This window comes from Lactuca virosa, chromosome 2 (assembly GCF_052849685.1).
Source record: "Lactuca virosa cultivar CGN04683 chromosome 2, Lactuca_virosa_CGN04683_v6, whole genome shotgun sequence".
Lineage (NCBI taxonomy): Eukaryota > Viridiplantae > Streptophyta > Magnoliopsida > Asterales > Asteraceae > Lactuca > Lactuca virosa.
Window position 1 is genome coordinate 125301293 of NC_136427.1, and position 7068 is coordinate 125308360.

The 7068-nt window shown below is 39.3% G+C and overlaps 1 pseudogene; it reads left to right on the forward strand.

Moving 5' to 3' along the window:
* Nucleotides 1–881: 881 nt before the first annotated feature.
* On the forward strand, nucleotides 882–6800 carry LOC145157736 (shewanella-like protein phosphatase 2 pseudogene; annotated as a pseudogene).
* The last annotated feature ends 268 nt before the right edge of the window (nucleotides 6801–7068 follow it).

Below are 7068 nucleotides of genomic sequence, written 5' to 3' on the forward strand. Positions count from 1 at the left end.
ATAAGATTTTTATGTGAAATTACGTTTTTTTGTATAAATATGATTTTATAAAGAAAAAAAATATTAGAAACAATTATTTGAGAAAAAAAGTTGTAAAAAAAGCTAAAGTTAGGATGAATTCATAATAAAATTCTAAAATTTGGTCAAAATGGATAAAGTTTGGATCAAATTTGTAACAAAATTTAAAAACTGGGCCAAAATTGTAAATTTTGGACCAAATTTGTACTAAATTTTAAAATCTGGACCAAAAATGTAATTTTTGAAAGTTGGACGACCTGTAGACCGGGTGAAATGGTTAAATTGAATTCGATTACCAGTATTTGAGACTTAATTGAATAAAAAAAATATATAGGGACTAAATCGATTATAAAGTCAATATGTAGAGACTTTTATTGTAGTTTTCCTAAAAACAAACCTACAATAATTTTCATCAAACGGTTATGAAAATTATAGGATAAATGGATAACTATCAAAACTAATAAACATGCCTTATATTGGTATTATAGCCCCCATAGGTTCCGCCAATGCCGGTAGAGAGAGATCGTAAAAAGAAAGAAAGTCGAGGAGACGGGAAGAGGCTCAAAAATATATATATATATATATATATATATATATATATATATATATATATATATATATATATATATATATATATTACTTTTTATTTATTTATTTTTTATTTTTTTATTTTTTTTTAATCATCAACAATGTCAATGTATATACAATACAATAACCTTATATATGGAAAGGAAATCGTTATATTTAAATATTATAAGATAAGTATAATGATCAAATCCTGAGAAATACTAATACCGGACACATTCAATAAGAATTTCACTGCACACAATTCGTCTTTCTCCCTCCATAACGGGAGACAATTAATGGCTGCAGACATCATCTGCGAAAACCTACCCAATCTTGTATCATCATTCGTGGATACCTTCGTTGACTTCTGCGTAACCGGTACCTTTTTACCCGATCCTCCATCTCCTCCCTTTACTCAAACCTTCTACCCTTCTCCTAAGCGTCTAACAGCCATAGGCGATCTCCACGGCGACCTTTATAAATCCAAACAAGCACTCCGCTTCGCTAGTCTCATCGACTCCGAGGACCAGTGTTCTGGTGGCAACACCACTCTTGTACAAGTCGGTGACGTCCTCGATCGTGGTGGACATGAACTCAAAATCCTTTACTTTCTCGAGAAACTAAAACGACAGGCTGCTAAGGTCGGCGGCAACGTCATCACCTTGAATGGCAATCACAAAATCATGAATATTAATGGTAATTTTCGGTGTACTCATCGATCTTATGTTGATGAATTCCAAAACTGTGTGAGTGTAAACCTACTTGGGTGTGAACCTGCCATGAGTAGCTGCACCACCCTCTTTTGTTGACAAATGAATGCCTCCTTTGTTGACAATAACAACTAGAATTGGCAGCTTCTTTATTTCACACGGTGAACACAATAAATTGTCACAGTACTTATAGTGGCTAGCTTTAGTATAAATAGAAGTTGTAATATCAGTTGTAAGACACCACAAAACAGAGAGTGTAGTGTGTAATACTTAGAGTGAGTATTAGAGGGTTGTTTCTTTTTTCTTGTAATATTGAGTGTGTAAGCTCTTCTCTTTTGTTCTAGTTCTGAATAAAAGTGTGTTTCAACCCCAACAAGTGGTATCAGAGCTTGGTTAAGCTCCGGAGGAAGCATTCTCTGTTTTTTGGTCGAAATTTTTTTGTCTCAAAAACAATTTCGGAGTACACCGTTGGAATGGTCTCGTTCTGAGGATTCCGAAAATATATTGTTTTTAAATTTTTTGACCACCGGAAGGCCTCCAAATCACCGGTCAAAGTTGGTCAAATCTGCCGGAAAAGTCGCCGGAAAAACCAGGGTTCGCCGGAGAAGACGACACTGTAGCAAGCACTGTAGCAGTGACATCAGCAGTGACGTCAGCAGCTGACCAAAGTTCTGGAAATTACAGTTTAGCCCCTGTTCTTCCGGAAAGTGCAATTTGCCCCTGTTTTTCAGAAAAATTGCAATTTTGGTCCCGTTTTTCAGAAAAATTTCAATTTAGCCCCTGTTTTACTTCTGTAAAAGTTCTATTTGCCCCCTGAACTTCTGAAAAGTTCATATTGGTCCCCATACTTCAAAAAAAAAGAATATATATATATATATATATATATATATATATATATATATATATATATATATATATATATATATATATATATATATATATATATATTCTTACTCGTGTATGCCCAAGTATATGTCAAGAATGACTACACCAACCTCGTCATCTTCTCAAGCCGGAGTTGAAAGTTTTCAAAGGACCGGGAAAGACGGTAGCGTTACGTTACACTATCCAATGCTCACGAAGATGAACTACGCGGTGTGGGCCATAAAAATGCGAGTGAATTTACAAGCACAAGGAGTATGGGATGTAATTAAAAATGCAGAAACGGACGAATGTAAAGATCGGATGGCTCTTGCGGCTATTTATCAAGCAATTCCAGAGGACGTACTTCTGATGTTAGCTGAGAAGGACACAGCTAAAGAAGCATGGGAAACGCTCAAGATGATGCACATGGGAGCCGATCGGGTCAAGGAGGCTAAAGCTCAAACCTTGAGAAGTGACTTCGAGGTGATCCGGATGAAAGACAGTGAATCGGTAGATGATTTTTCCATGAGATTGAATACTATCGTAACCGGTATTCGATCTCTAGGTGAAAAGATTGAAGAAATTACGGTTGTGAAGAAGTTTTTGCGAGCCGTACCGATACGATTTATACAAATCGTAACATCGATCGAGCAATTCGGAGATTTGAAGAATATGATGGTGGAAGAAGTTGTGGGTCGTCTTAAGACCCATGAAGAGAGACTTCGTAGCTATGGAGAAAAAGAAGAAGGACCTTCTCTATTGCTTACACATGCCGAGTGGGCATCTCGTTCGAAGCAAACTGGCGAGAGAAACTCGTCAAACACTTCAAGAGGACGAGGAGGACATGGTAACCGAGGTCGGGGACGAGGCCGAGGTCGTGGACGTGGCCAAGGAGGTGGTCGCGAGTACAATACAAATCGGAATGACCATAATCCTTCTCGAAAGGATAAAAGTAAAGTCAAATGCTTTACTTGTGAACAATTTGGTCATTATGCTTCGGAGTGTCCAAACAAGAATCGAGGTGAGGAGGCAAACCTCACTCAAGCCAAAGAAGAAGAGCCTATTTTAATGATGGCAACCTCACAAGAATATGCACACAAAAAAGTGTCTCTAAGAGAGAAGATTTGTGTTAATCTTCTTGCATCGGGAGAAAGTCGAGTCGAGTCTGAGGTATGGTATCTCGACAACGGTGCTAGCAATCACATGACTGGAGACCGCTCAAAGTTTCGCGAACTAGATGAGCACGTTACGGGCCATGTGAAATTTGGGGATGGTTCGACCGTCGCTATTTTAGGAAAAGGGTCGATTTTATTCGATAGCAAAAATGGCGACCAAAGACTCCTTAATGAGGTATATTTCATTCCAAGTTTAAAAAACAATATTATTAGTCTTGGACAAATGACGGAGGAAGGGAGTCGGGTCATAATGGATGGGTCGGATCTGACATTGTTTAACAGAAACAAAACTCTACTTTTGAGAGTTAAACGATCCCCAAACCAGTTATATAAAACTCCTTTAAGGACCGGTAGACCGACTTGTCTTTTAGCAACAAAAGACGAACCAGCTTGGATATGGCATTCTAGACTCGGTCATGTTAACTTTCTCGCCTTAAAGAAGTTGTCCGAAAAGAATATGGCAATCGGAGTCCCAAAGATTGAGCACCCAAACCAAGTATGTGAAGGGTGCGTTCTTTCCAAACAAACTCGAATTCCTTTCCCGGATCATACAGTTTTTCGGGCTCAAAAACCTCTACAACTTGTTCATGCGGACTTATGTGGTCCGATCACACCTACGTCTGTTGGAGGGAGTAAATATTTTCTCCTTTTAGTAGACGATTTTAGCCGGTGGATGTGGGTTTACATGCTATCGGAGAAGTCTCAAGCCTTGAGCGCTTTCAAATGGTTCAAGTTGATGGTTGAAAAGAATTCGGGTTATCAAATAAAGACACTTCGAACGGACCGAGGGGGAGAGTTCACTTCAAAAGAATTCTCATTATTTTGTGAAGAAAATGGTATTCAAAGGCATCTTACGACACCATATTCGCCTCAACAGAACGGAGTTGTAGAAAGGCGAAATCGGACCGTTATGGACATGGCAAGAAGTCTGCTCAAAGGTAGAAATGTTCCGGGAGAGTTTTGGGGAGAAGCGGTTAGACATGCAGTTTATCTTCTCAACCGCCTGCCAACAAAAGTACTTCCCGACAAGACGCCTTATGAAACGTGGTTTGGCAAAAAGCCCAACCTTGAACATCTAAAAGTTTTTGGTTGTGTTGCTTTTGCTAAACTTGTAGGTGGTCACCTGAAGAAGCTTGATGATCGAAGTAAGAAGATGGTGTATTTAGGTGTGGAAGATGGAACTAAAGGCAACCGTTTGTTTGATCCGCAAGACCGAAAGTTGCGAGTTAGTCGCGATGTTGTTTTTGACGAAAAAGAAGAATGAAATTGGTACAAAAACAAAGAAGAAGAGATGGCGACTCCTAAGACCTTTAACATAATTGAACCACAACCCCAAATACACCTCGAAACACCTCATAATGACCCCGAAATCAATCTGGAACAACCAAACAGTCCAGGAATCGATGCTATCCAAGTTGGACAACCATATGCTGAATTTGACGAGCCTGAACCAGCTCCACATACTCCTGTCTCAGCCCCGTTTTCTTCAACCTCGCCCCATATGGAAAGCCCTTCTAGTGAGATTGGGCCAAGGGGATTGCGTCCGTTAACCGATACTTATTCTGAAACCGAAAATGTGTTCCTTGAACCCGGAGAATTGTTGATGATTGCAGCGGATCAACCCTTGCATTTTAAAGAGGCGGTAACCTCTAAGGCATGGCAGGAGGCTATGCAAACAGAGTTGGATGCAATCGAGAAGAACAAGAAAAGGCAACTTACCGATTTGCCACCCGGACACAAAGCAATCGGTTTGAAATGGGTGTTTAAAGTGAAGAAAGACAACTTGGGAAAAGTGGTGAAGCATAAAGCTCGACTTGTAGCAAAAGGATTTGTACAAAAGGAAGGAGTCGGCTTTGATGAAGTTTTTGCACCGGTAGCACGACTTGACACCGTAAGGCTCATTCTTGCCTTAGCAGCTCAACATGGGTGGGTTGTACACCATCTCGATGTCAAATCGGCTTTTCTCAATGGAGATCTCAAAGAGGAGGTTTATGTCACCCAACCAGAAGGTTATGTTGATAGCAAGAGCACAAGTGGAATGATTTTCTATCTGGGAAGGAATGCGATAACTTGGCAATCCCAAAAGCAAAAGACTGTTGCTTTGTCCATTTGGCTTGCTAATCTCGTGAAGGAGCTCACGGGACATCATATTATGCCTATCACCTTATATGTCGATAACAAGTCAGCAATCGCATTGATGAAAAATCCTGTGTTTCATGGTCGAAGCAAACACATTGACATTCGTTATCACTTCATACGAGAATGTGTTGAACGTGGGCAAATTATAGTGGAATATGTCAACTCGAAGGATCAACGGGCGGACATCTTTACAAAGGCTTTAGCATACGTGAAACATGGTGAAATGCGAAACATGATCGGAGTGACGAATCTCGAGCCAAGTTAGGTTTAAGGGGGAGAATGTGAGTGTAAACCTACTTGGGTGTGAACCTGCCATGAGTAGCTGCACCACCCTCTTTTGTTGACAAATGAATGCCTCCTTTGTTGACAATAACAACTAGAATTGGCAGCTTCTTTATTTCACACGGTGAACACAATAAATTGTCACAGTACTTATAGTGGCTAGCTTTAGTATAAATAGAAGTTGTAATATCAGTTGTAAGACACCACAAAACAGAGAGTGTAGTGTGTAATACTTAGAGTGAGTATTAGAGGGTTGTTTCTTTTTTCTTGTAATATTGAGTGTGTAAGCTCTTCTCTTTTGTTCTAGTTCTGAATAAAAGTGTGTTTCAACCCCAACAAACTGGGCAGATTGGTTTACTACAGTCAACAACATGAAGCAATTATGCGATGGATTAAAGAAACCTAAAGATTTATACGATGGGATTCCTTCAAGTTTTCCTGGCATTAAAGAAGAATATGTAAATGGATTTAGAGCCAGGATTGCTGCATTGAGACGTCAGGGTCCTATAGCACGTAGGTTTTTGTCAAAAAAAACTTGACTGTGCTTGTTGTAGGGGAATCCGTGTTTGTTCATGGAGGGATATTACCCGACCATGTATCTTATGGATTGAACGGATTAACGAAGAGGTGAGGGATTGGATTACTGGTTTGAGAGAGACTGTATCATCGGATATAGTTAAGACCGAGAATTCAGTTCTTTTGGTTACAAAAATTTTCTAACAAAGTGGTTAATGATTGCGACAGTAGTATGCTGGAACATACTCTTGCGACAATTCCAGGTGCAAGGAGGATGATCATGGGTCATACTATTCAAAAGGGTGGCATAAACGCAGCTTGCAATAACAAAGCGATAAGGATTGATGTTGGTATGTCTAATGGGTGCATTAACGGGCTGCCTGAGGTTCTGGAGATTAGTGAGGATTACGGTCTGCGAATCTTGACATCAAATCTAGTTCAGAAGTGGCGTGATTTGATGATCCCTGTGCAGCAAGAAACACGAGTACCGGGGAAATGCAAGTTGTGGCTTAAGCCTATTTCTCTTTGATTACAATTGAATTTTTGTACTCGAGATGTACATAGTCTTAGTTGTTAATTAAATGGCTTCTAGCCCAACAATATCTGGTGTTACCCTCTCTACTTGAGGTTGAGGGTTCAAGTCTCGTTGGAGATATATGTGAATTTACGAGTAATATAGTAGGAGTAGTTTAGATTTGATGTTTAAAAAATAATAATAATAATAATAATAAAAATAAAAAACTAGGAAACCAAACCACTTGGGTTGTGCTTACTTGGTAAGACATGTGGAAGATATG